Genomic DNA, 13,880 nt, shown 5'->3' with positions numbered 1-13,880 from the left:
AAGTAATAAATGTTATTTGCAGTTAACAATTTTCTTTTTTCTTTATTACAATATTTATGGCAAGACTAGGTATGTTTGCGAGTATCATGATACTGTTTTCTTTATATTATGGTGTAATAATTTTAATCTGTACTAATACTGTAAAGCGTTGGTTTTTTGAAAAGTTTGTTTTTAGGTTTACATACGTTAGTCTCAAGATTTCAAAAATTCTTTTATCCTTGTCTATGGACATGATCGCTGATTTCTATAGGGTATAAATATACCAAAGGCACAGCCAGCGCTGATTTGATCTGATTTGTATTAAGACGTAAATAAACAATTAAACACCATTTTTTATTTATCATACACACAGGCGATGTTGTTATTCGGTCATAAGCATTATTTACTAGTACTAATCTATAACATTCTTAAAATATTTGGTTGTTTGTCGAAATAAAAAAAAAAATAACATAAAAATCAATTAAACTGTATAATATATACGTATCAAATTATAAAGTATACTCATATGAAAAGGTGAAACAAATAACAAACCATCATATCCAAACCGATAATTAATTAACAGTCCGTTAACCGTAGTTTAACACATGCGTCACTCGCGTATAATTAAATAAAATCAGGTGAGCTGAACTAATGAATTCACTCGGCGACACACTAATCACAACATAATTGTGTGACCGTTTTAATGCTAATGTCCTGACTTGTCGTTTACAAGTGGGGAGGTGGTGTGAATTGGCTTTATAGCTTTTTTATAGCTTGTTATTTCGTTAGTGTTTCTATTATTGACGCAATTCCGTTCGCCCTTTGACAATGTTACGGGAAATTTGATCTCTTCGAATGAAATCAGTTCGGTTGATATTTATATTTAAGGTTAGTGTTATAAGAATGATATATGTTGGCTTCTAATGCGTATGTTATATGCTGAAATAATGGTAATTAGGGTGATACATGTTTGTAATTTTATGTTAAGACTAGCGTTCGCCTCGGCTTCGTCCGTAGTACATAATTAGCCTATGTCTCTTAGTGAAGTTTCAACTTTTTAATGGTGAAAGAATTTTTGAAATCGGTCCAGTGGTTCTTGCATTAAAATATTACAAACATACAAAAATACAATAAAATCCTCTTTATAATATTAGTGTATCAGTTATAATGTATAATAATGTTAAAGATATATTTTACTTGACGTTAAGATTCAAATAATATGTTTTTTGTATATTCTCAGTTGGATATAAAAACGAAACTATACATTTAAAAACTTCCCTATCTCTTATAATCAATTAAATGTGCTTCCAAAAGTGTAGTTAAATTATCAAATTTGTATCTCTCTGAGAACATACAAACAGATTGTTCTTACAACATTACTGTAACCTTAATGATACGGACTGTCATTAGCATCAACAAATGTCATGTCATTGCCGATGGCGCAGCGGTTGAAATGCAGTCACTTAATCACGGAAAGCGAGTTCGACGTCTGACGAGGGCAAAGGTCACCTACCGTGTGAATGTACTATAGAGGACATGTGATTGAAGTTTTTAGTACATATGTTAATATTTATTGATATATATAAATATATATTTAAATACTATACTTATACTATACCAAACTAAGTTTTAAATTTTAAGTAGGTAGATATACCCAAAGTCATATTGAATATTAGTATATGCTAGTTAATTCATTAATTTAATAAAATATACAGATCTCTTCTAGACTGATAGATATAAAAGTTCTACAGATTTCATAATTTGTATCAGAAAGATTATAATAAATTGCGTAGATTCCAGCATATCATGTCTGAATTGTTTAAATAGTGGAAATAATAAAATTTTGCAGCAGTAGAATTTTCATTCATTTTTACTATAGCAATAATTTATGAATATCTATTTAACCCATACTTGGCCAACGGTATGATAATAAAAAAAATATGTATATAATAAAATAATAAAAATCTTTATTTATCCATACCATACATTGACATCGCATATATGTGGCTTGAACAAAGGAACTTAAAACTATGGACACTAGTCGTCTAAACTAGGCCGAGCCTCGTCTCCGAGTTCCGATGTGATTGTGAGATAATGTTCCAAGACCTCCTAAATTGTATCCACTACGCACCTACTTACTGAATATGATAAAATTAAGAGGTACAATCAACAATTAACTATGTACATAAAAAACAGCCCCTCACATCTATGGATCATGATCACAGTAAACTTATCTCCTCCACGCTTAGCGGTCCGATATCACATGTACCTTCGTTTGGCCTACCGTTAATAGCTTCCTTCAAGAACTCAGGTGGGTAATGGTCTCCCCAACTTGCCTAAGGTGCAAGACCTAAGGCATGCCATGGTGAATAAGAAAAAATGCATAACATGCCTAAGCAGCTTAATACCCTTTCTCGAGACAAGACGAGACATCTTGTTTAGAATATTTAGTTCTTGCATGATTCCATTTCTCTTTCACAGTTCTAAAGCTACCAACTGCGAATACCAACAACTCATTCGTATAAGTTAATATCCCAAGTGATAAAACACGAGATCTCATACCATCAGCGATAAAGCGTTATTGAAATATTTAATGCTAGCTTCATAATTATTTAGCAGACAGGCTACTTTGGTAGGGCGGCGAAAACAAAGCTCATACAATGTATGGCAAGATAAGGGCGTGTAAACACTGTTGATTTATCGATAGCGTTATTCATTTCTAATATTTGTAATTGTTTCAATAGAAAAGGTTAAATATCGAATGGGTGTAAGTAGAAAAGCTGTACCTACATAATTTAAGAACAATCAAAGATTGAAAATTCTTGATGATAAAGTATAATCGAAGCGGTGCCTGCAACAACATTTCGGTCCGGAGAACTATTCTATTATTATTGGCATATTATAAAGTACAATTTTTTTTTTTTTTTTTAATATTTAACGAGATAATCAATTCAATTTATTTCATACATACATACATACATTTTTGACATTTTTAAAATTACAATTTATAGCAATTACAATTTAGTTTATATAAACGGTTTGTCGTACATATATTTTTAAAGTTTACATATATCAAGCCGATGTTTCCCTAGCTAGATTGCAGGGCAACCTGTGAACAATAAAGGTAATATGTATATAAATCAATAAATGAACGGACGAATGACCCCTGTAACAAAGGTTTACCCTAGCACAGCGATAATTAATTATAAAACCAACGTAATTTGCTTAAACTGTCGTCTGAAGTCTATTTCTTGGTATGTTTTTTGTTTCATTAGGATTAAAGTGTGCACCATACTGGCAACAAATTCATAAAATATACCCAATTTATTAAGATATTTCTCTTGAAACGTAGGAATAATAATTGCAGCTTTCTACAATTATTATATTACCATGTAAATGTAAATGCGAGGGTTTACGTCGCAACATCATTATGACAATGCCTTACAAGACAGTAATTTTTCATTACAAATTTACGTACAGCTTACCTCGTCAAAGAATGTCGTCAGTTTTATGATATAACGTCTTGCAAGAATAACCTATCATCATCAGCGTTTACGATCCCGTGTCAATACTGGGTCGGTACATTTGATGTATTTAATGCACTTTCACAGTCATTGATGTATCTTTATATTTAATATGTTTGTCTTATACGTTGTGATTTATGTATTTTTGGTGATGTTAATTGGTGCGTCGCTGTAATTTTAAATTAGTATAAAATATATGATATAAAAATATATAATTTTAATTGTGAATTTATGATAAGTACTAATAATGTTATTAATGAAAGTTAAGTTGATTATGGTTTAATTATAATTTAATCTCTTTGTTTGGAATCTATTGAATTGTAAATTTATGTATGTATGGGCTACTATTACCACGATAGATAATTAATTAATTAATTAATTTTATGAAACTATTGAAATAGTACATGGGTTTATCTGGATTACTTCCATTGTAATTTTACTATTTATATAGCTTTTAAATTAAATGTTTAAGACATAACAGATATTTTTGCTTACAAAAGTAGTTCAGAGTGAAAACTATTAAAATTGTTGTCATCTTATTGCAGTAAAAAACAACAATTCTTAAGTATAGCTAGCATGATGCTGTATCTCAAAGTAGTATCACTTGAAGTAGCTTGATTTTAGTAAAGACAGACGGAGCCGCACGCTACAACTAGTCGACGTATATAATCAGAATGGATTCCGTTGCCAAGCCAGTGGCAATAACTGGCGTGTTGGCTTACTTCCTCAGTTTCCTTCCGTAGCACTTTCCGTGTAGCGTGACCCTATTGGGTAATATTTGTTGTAACTAGCTTAACCGAGTGAGAAAAGAAGGTTGTGCCAATATGTGGCAAATTCAATATTTGCGATGAGAAAATTTCTTCTTTGATTTATTAAGGAGATATAAAGTTCGTCGATCTCAAAGCAATTACAAGCAACAACCATTTCAAATAAAAAAATGTTTTCAATATAGGTGCCAATGGATCATTAACCACTTTAATGTTAGACCAATTACAATGGAGAATGAAATATTTTCAGTGACTCAACCATCCCATCGTACAACGACACTCGACCACTAAACTAACATCCACATTGACATTTAATAAAGAAAAACATTGTCAGTGAATTTGCGGTGTATGATCATTGTCTAACAAAAACATGTATAACGCCACCACATACATTTCTTCATTAAATTACAGGGAATCAAAGGGCCCTGTAGCTGTATAGGAAATGGTGCCTTATTGTGCTCTGGATAGGGGTGATAAATGTGTGCATATGTTATAGTGGATGGTGAAACAATAGGCTGTGTTGTACAGTATACCGTGATAAGAATGTATTTGTGCGGTGTGCCGCGGATCAATTTTTCTATTACGCGTCGTCGGCTGGCGGTTCTGCGTCAATATTATGTGGAACAATAAAGGAATGGAGCGGATGTTCGTGTGTTTTTTTTAAGTATTTATTTTTGGAAAAAAGCATATACACCTGATGTACAGCGTGATTTTTGATGAGAATAACACAATCAGACAAGTATTACAGGTAACAAAGTAATACTTACTGTTATCTGAAATATATATATATAAATAAACAAAAAAAAAAAAAAATAGTTGGGTACCTTAATTATTAGCTTGTATACATAAGTTTAATAAAGAAATATTATCAAGACTTTAAATTGTAATATGTTAGGTTTGTTTACAAAAATTGTCTCGTTACTTTGCTTTAAGAAAACAAATTTTTTGAAGGATTCTTTCTATAAAGCAATTACCCTAAATAATAATCTTTCACTCATTTATATAAACAGAAAGCCACATATTATGAAAATTTGATCTTGATCTAATTCATACTACGAACAGCAATTAGCTATTGTAGATACAACATTGTAGATAGCTTAAGAACTTATCAAGCAACTTAACAAGGGTTCTATATTTAGTAAGGGAAATTGCATAGGAGGTAATGAAAATTATTTGGGATGATTGCGGCTCAAAATAGTGACACTATAATATTTTTTTTCTAAATAAGTCAGTTAAGTCAGTTTCAGATACGACATAATATAGTATTTCAGTAATATCAAAGCAAGACCGACTCCACAGTTCTCCCTGTCCCCACCGGGGCCATCCACACAGAAATTGTGCAACGCTTTGTGACCACAGACCGAGACATATACATATTTATGAGGTGACTTTAATATACAATTTCTATGTATTATCTCTGCGTATGCAGGAAGTGCTTGATTGTCTTAACGGTCACCTGCGTCGTCCATTCGGTGATACGGTGATAATTACGTGTTGTAAATAACCTGACTTTTGTTTGGAAATTTCCACTCTAGCTGCGAATAAATGGAATGCACAGAGTAACAAATTCTGGTAACGTTATCACAGTAAACATCTGTCATTCTGTATACTGTGGTTAGATTAAGGTGAGTATATAATTTGTTAAGAAGAAAAGTTATCTCGCTTTCAAATCTAAAATACATAGCACATTAATAGATTATTTAAATACTGCATAAAACATGAAGGAAAGGGATGAATTTATAAGATACTTACACATCAAATATCCCTTACCGCAGACAAGGTTTAGTCACGTGCCTCGCGTTGACAGCTTCAAGAGCCTTATATTTTTAAAGATTTTCAGAATAGAAAAATTACAATACTCTCCATACCAGCTATGCCACATCTCTGCTTCCATTAGTCCCGTTTCACTACCAATCTCAATATCTCTGTCGGTTAACAACATTAAGTTTCTCAAAAACGCACGTCAAAAGCAATATAAGGTGACAATGCAATTTTCCTTTGAAAGTGACGTCCGTATACAGTCATCATCTATTCGTCGAAATCGCCGACAAAGTGTTCCATTTGACAGCTCTATGTGTTCCTTTTAAAGCTAATTAATAAGCAGATACAACCACTTAAGATAAGTAAAAATATTTTCATCCCGAAACCGCACCGGATATAGATTAAATCGACTTTAAGCGCCATGAAAGATAATATTCAAGCCACGGTATTATCACGTTTAATTCGACAGTAGAGAGTTCAGTTTCAAATGCAGTTCGCAATGAGCTCAGACTTGTGATTGCTTTTGAACAATCAACTGAATTTTGAGGGGCATAAGTTATAAATTCAATCTGCTGCACCAGCCTATTAAATCTTTAAAATTTGTCAGCCGAGCTGATTGTAATTGATTTTGAACTTTAACTCGTACCAATAAAATTTGTTATAGTTTGTAATAAGTAAATTGCTTACCAATCAGTAGCTTCTTCTAAAATACAAGTGCAGGTATGACTTGTCTCCAAAAATAAATGAATTGGTCACTTCAGGATAAGTGCCTTAGGGACCATTTGGTACTCGTAGATAATATATACAAGTGGTTCTTTGAACTAATAATTCATTATGAATCATATGTGTGTCATATATCTGTGATTTAGTTGTGATTGTTGAATATAATTAAATTTACTTGATGTTCGCGCACGATGACTCAAGAAAAAACGCTGATAAAAGCTTCAATGTATAAGGTACATTTTGAAAAATGAAAATATTTTTGGAAATAGTACTTAATATGAAATTACCGGGATTTCCGCAATTTTGTATTACATTCACATACAATTTTAATTTTCTAAAACTTTAAGCTCAATTTCCACGATTCCATATTAATGATAAGGGAACTGTTATTAAGAATTTCGTCTGTTTTTTGTATTGTGTTATCTCAGATACCATCTACCATTAAAAAAAGTAACCACAATTATTTTGAAACCTATAAATTTTAACAATCATAACATCAATCTATCCAGCATTGAATCTACCCGAGATTACATTCGTATGAAACATTATTTATGGGCAAATAGTGCTCCTAGACTGCATCCACTTCAAGAAAAGAAACCAAGATAATCCCTAATTCCCATAGTCACACAAGGGTATAATCAAACGGGCACGACCCTTGACCGGGTGTCAGGTCCCGGATTATGCGGGTACGTATAAAGAGCTTATACGTGTAAGTCACGATAATGGCCTGCCAATCAGACTAACTAAATAAAGTAATATTAAAGGATAATTCTTTTACTTCCATTTTTCCAATTGGACTTCAAAATCGATAAGTCGGGGTTCGAGACTGGGCGAGCGTGCAGGAAATAAATGATTTTTCAATTTATCTGCACATGTGAATAACATAACCACTGCTTAAAACGGTGAAGGAAAACATCGTGAAAAAACCGGCATGTCCGAAAATAAAAAGTTCGACGACATGTGACATCTGCCAACCCGCACTTGGCCAGCGTGGTGGATTATGGCCTGATCCCTTATAAGAGGCCTGTATCTCAGCAGTGGGAACATTAATATGGGTTTTTTCAATATTCCTTTTAACTTTGGAACTTAGTTTAACCAGATGCACACTGATTAAAAGTCAGCCTTATACACATTTGACGAGATTTCAATGTCAATAATCGCAATTTAATGAAACACACACAAGAGATACTTGTAAGTACCATCTGTTTGTAATCGCAGCTACATGTAATTAAACTTGCAAGACACTGATATTTCGAACCCGCCAGTCTTAGAGACCGTAATCACTGTCCACATTGAATGACAACTGACACGGTCTTCTATGGACATAGCGAACATTACACAAGCCTACGATATATTCTCTTAGAGGACCTTTAGTATCCTCTTATCTATCCAGCTTATGATTTCTGTGCAAATTTTTTGAAACTATACATTGCGTTTTTCAACGGTTATTTTATCTATGTATTAGAGAAGTGACTATCAGATTTATCGTTACCTTTTTTCAAATAATTAAAGTGTAAATTGTAAAAAATACCTAGTGAGGATTTATTTCATTTCAATTGATCTTTATTCAGCGAACACGCGCAATTAACATTTCAAATAAATAGTATTATTTATCAAAATATATTAATAGTAAATACGATAATTAACCAATACGGATTTTTAATATTATTTACAGTTGTTTTATTCCCTCTGACCTAATTTAATTAACATATGCACGCATTAGTATTTGAGTTATATTTATACTGGATAAATAGTTTTTTGCATGAATTATTTTGAGACAAGAACATAAATAGTGTAAATATATCAAGGCAAAAGAACATAAATTAAGAGAAGTATAGGTACCTAATTAGAAAAATAATCTTATTGACCTATTTATTATTTTTTAAAACTCACTCTATGAAGGTTAAGAAATGCTTTGTTCTGTCACAATGTTTGTTTCGTATCGCCCCCTTTTCGTTTACAATATTAATTTCGCTTGTCAACAGAAACACTTCCGAAAGGAAGCGGAAGGACATAGTTTGTTCCATGGCATAAGATGACAGCGTTTTAAAAATATTATTTTTAATTAAGAATGTCATTAACTAGCGGTCCGTCGCGGGTTCACCCGTGGTACATATATAGGCTTCCTCGATAAATGGGCTATCTAACACTGAAAGAATTTTTCAAATCGGACCAGTAGTTCCTGAGATTAGTGCGTTCAAACAAACAAACGAACTCTTCAGCTTTATAATATTATTAGTATAGATTAGAACCGATGATTTGAGAACACCAACTGTTTTAGAAATACGCTTGATACATATTTCGAATGGAATTCATGCACTTTATATTTCAATTAAATTAATTTAAAAATGTCAGTCAAGAGCGAGCGAGCTATCGCATGCCTAATTAAGAAACATATTGTTTAATTTGTAAAATAAATACTAATTTTTAAAAAGGTCTGTAAAAAGTTTTGTATTAAATTTAACTTTAATACAGGTTGCCTTGTTAATTATAACATGTTAGAATAATACTATTATATAATTACTAAATGTTTAATTTAACACTACAAGACCCGACGCCCATTCATGTAATAATAAAAAATACAAATTAAATAAAAGAACATATATTATTAAATTAAATCAAACCAAAACAAGATTTATTGCAACCTTTACACAATAAAAGATGGACAAAAAGCAAATTAACAATTTTTAATTATATAAATCGTAGTTGCTTATAAATTAAGCCTTTTGCGATTTTCCTTAGGGAGCGATTATTAAATGTCGTCTAGTGCTGTGTGCTGCTGATCAATCACACATTCTTAAGACGGATTTATTTTACCGATAAATTGAGCTAACAATTTGGTTAATCCTATCCTAGTTTTTTACTCGCAAAAATTACAGAACCGATTGCAATGACATTTGGTACGTAGATAGCTGGACAACTGGAATAACACATAGACAACTTTTTATCCCGATATTCCTACGAGATATTGACTTACGCTGGTGAAACCCCGGGCGCAGCTGGTTATAGATATAAATTATATAGTATAGTAGTTGTATTTTGAGCCATTATAAATATGGAAATGGAATACACCATATTTACGATAAATTGTATTTTAATTTTTAATTCATTTACAATACACTTTATTAATATAGATTAAATATTGATAATATATTGTTGTAGTGGTTCGTGACATACTGAAAATGATGTTCGAATAATTTTAAATGTAAAAACTTGACATACATTCCAGTAGTATTTTCTCGTATTTGATTTTACGCGAGTATTATACATTTAGAAACACATTATTTATAATCTGAAAGTGCATTCCGAAAATTTTGAAGATCCCAAGAGTTATAGTATATTATATAGATCTCCATAGATTTTTATATTTATAAAACAGCGTAGTTAACGCTGTTTTATAAGTCACTGAGAAAATAACCATATGTTTACACTCGAAGTCGTGATTACAGTGATATAACTGTTATCACTGATATATTAGGTGACACACGCACCGACACTTGAATGATAAGCTTAGCAATATTAAATATTATTTCTCACTCTTGTGATTAAACGAAAAATTGTGATTATAATGGGCAATATATGAATAGGGAGTTGATTAGACGCTTATATTTTGCATTTGTAGACATTATTTATCACAAATAAACTTTACTAATAATATAATACAGAGCTTTTGTCTGTTTGAACGCGCCTATCTCAGGAACAATAGGGCGAGGTGAGATAGTTCATTTATTCTTTTATTTATATTAATTCCGATCATTATATTTTTACTTCTGGATACTGATGTTGCTTTCTTAATAAAGTTCTTGTTGGTTCATCGTAAGATTCCTGTCTTATAATGTTTGTTTCCATATCCTCATCTCCAGACCCCACAATTGGCGGCACGTTAGAAAACTACTTACATGTTGAGGTATAAGGCAATATCCCGAAACCGCAGTGTGGCGAATCTACTCTTTTTAGTTGCCGGCTGCTGAGACAATGTTGTGTTGCTTGGTTTCTATTATTGTTGGATAAATTGATACTCATAGTGCATCTTAATTTGGTAGGGAAGTCGGATTCTGGTTGGAAATATTATCTACTGATGGGATAAATGGAAAAATAACTCTGTCTCTGTTTCACGCCAATACCACTGAACAGAATTTATTGAAACTCGGTACATAGTTTGTGACAAAAAAAAGTTTTTTTTTCCCAGAAATTGGGGACAAGAACTGTGCGCAATAAACTCCAGGAATATTTTCCCTTGACTATGTAGGTGAAGCCACAGGCGGTGAGTAAGTGACATATGGGATTAAATATCGGCCTAAACTGAATAAGTAATTTGATGATGAAATAGACAGATGATACTTTTTATTTATATAGCTACAACGAAATCTACATCTGTTAGGAACATAGACCAAAGTAAAGAATACCTGAGAAGCACTCATTCTTTTATTATTTCTTTCTTCACGTTTTTATACTGTAATTCGTATTTTCAGTTCACCGGAACTATTGCATTTTTACACCCAAATATTGAGACAACCTTCTACAAATGTACATTAAATAACTCAAGTAGTTTAAATGACGAAGGCCCATATCCTTTTCCCTACCCTTTCCTTCATTCCTTGTCCTTTCCTTCATTCCTATCGTCAGTCCTTTATTAATTCCTTTACAGTTTAAAGTCGCTAATCCATTTGTAGAGGCAAGATCTGCAATGAAACGCCTTACGCCTCTCCAAATATTCATGGACGGTAGCAGCGATTACCATCAGGTGACGCACCAGCTCCATTGCCCACGATGACATAAAGAAAGTTAAAAAACAATGCTCGTTTTTATTAAGGTCTTACAATATAACCACCTCATAGTTTTGCGATTTTGTTCATTATAATCAATGCAATGATTCTAGCGTTATTGAACACACACACAAATGCACACACATACACACTTGCATTTATATATTACACGGGATTAACAATTGTCTATGAAGGTGTTGAAAAGAAAACGTTTCCGTGGAATATATCTAATCCCACAATAAATTGTATGTGGAACTCATAAATTGAAGTTACAATAGCTTTTTATCAAGAACAAGACCACAAAAACAGACATTTCTATCCCACTTAGCAATTACATCATGTCATTTATTGACAAATCACACGGTATGCAAATTTATAGTTCGAGGGCTGGCTAATATTTATTGAATTAATTCTTTTCATTGAACTTTACTATTAATTGTTCGTACCTCATAGCAATTGAATGAAATAAAATATTTTAAGTAAATTTTTCACCCGACCCTAAAAAAGGAGTTTATCAATTCGCCTGCATTTTTTGTGTTTGTTAACTTTTCACTGGGTGAACCGATTTTTATGATTTCTTTGGTCTAGTTGTTACAATTTTCATCCATCCATTTCATCCGAATTAGTTCAGTGGTTTAGGCATGAAGAAGAGACAGAGCAAGTTTCGCATGATCAATAGGGATTTAAATATTTAAGATCATACAGTGAATTCCACAGCCAGCTCCCCACTGCGCAACACTTTTGCATATCAAAGACAATGCGACATATGAATATAAACTCTTTTACTCCCATTTCACATCGACGAAATATGTGTTGTAACGGAGGCCGTGAGATTCCGTTCTAATTGTTTGTATTAATAAATAAAAAATAATAATTATTAGGAAAATTAAAAACCCGACTCCCTTTTTATAATAACATTAAGATCTTTCATTTGATGTGGATATCAGCCAGGGTAAAAAAAAAACACTCGCAGTATTTTTTTTTTTAATTTACAGGAGCCATTTTATTAATTTATAAAGCCTATATCACTACCACCATTCTGATGATTTCATCAACATCTCATGTCTCATTTATTTGGCGTATATTATATACATAAATATTAATATACACTTGAGAAACGTTACTGTCTATACATACTGCGCTGTCGCAGTCGAGTCTAGACATTTTTAAATATTTTCTGATTTACAATTGGCCATTAATTATTTCTATGGGTATTTTGTTTCTTTAATACATTTATGTATTGATAAATCACTGTCGAGTTCCTTTTTCTATCTTGTTGTTCACTAGCTTTTGCGCCCGGCTTCACACGCGTTAATTTCGGAGTAATTTAATAAATGTTAAAATACATATGAAGCTTCCTAATGAATCACTCCATCTATTAAAAACCATCATCAAAATCCGTTGTGGTTTTTAAAAGATCTAAGCATACATACATACATCGCGGGAAGCGATTTTTCTTAATACTATGCAGTGAAGATGATTTCCCTATTAATTTGTTAATAAAATATAAACTTTTATGAATATATTTGACTATTATTTAATCCAGTACTAGGATTGAAACATTATTCTCAACTTCTTGACCCTACAACATAGATGTAAATAAGCTCTAGGTACCCTATAAATATTATTTTTCATTGAAGAATATACGATCTAAAAAACGTAATCACGACTTCTGTCAAACATTAAACAATAAATCTTACGCACATTACCATAAATCTGGTATGCAAAATGGTACATGTTTTTTCTACTCGTTTAGGTGTCAGAATTTGTTATCAACATCTAGTGACGCGTGATCAATCAAAACAAATGCCTTCAATATGAGATTTGTACGGAATAACATTTCGTCTTACGTTAATGGAAAGGTATGCTAGCGTAAAATAATAGATATAGGTATGGAGATAAATTAAAAAAACAATAAATGAAATACGTTTTAACAACGTCTCTTGCTTTGTTGTATTTTAGTTGGAAAAAATTTGATACCTAATCTATTTTACAGGACATAGTGACTGAGAAAAAATTGAATACTGTGAATAAGATATTAATAATGAATTTTTTTTTTTTTTTTTTTTAATACTATATTTATAAATAACTAGTTGTTGCCCGCAGCTTCGCTTGCGCGGTCAATATAGATCCTTATATCCTACCTATATAGTGATTATCTCTCTGCCAAATTTATGCCCCAAAAGTCAAGTAGTATAAAAAATGTGTGTGTGCGATTCAAACACGATAGAAGTGAAACTTCAGTAGAATATATATAAAATAGTATGTATAATTCTGTCTTATTCTTTGCCGGCTTCATTCTACACATTTTTGTATTTGTGTCTCTTACCTGTCGTTTTTCCGTTGTATCAGGTTTGAAA

Source organism: Zerene cesonia, chromosome 4 (assembly GCF_012273895.1).
Source record: "Zerene cesonia ecotype Mississippi chromosome 4, Zerene_cesonia_1.1, whole genome shotgun sequence".
NCBI lineage: Eukaryota > Metazoa > Arthropoda > Insecta > Lepidoptera > Pieridae > Zerene > Zerene cesonia.
The sequence above is the reverse complement of the archived record's forward strand: the minus strand, read 5'-3'. Positions refer to the sequence as shown.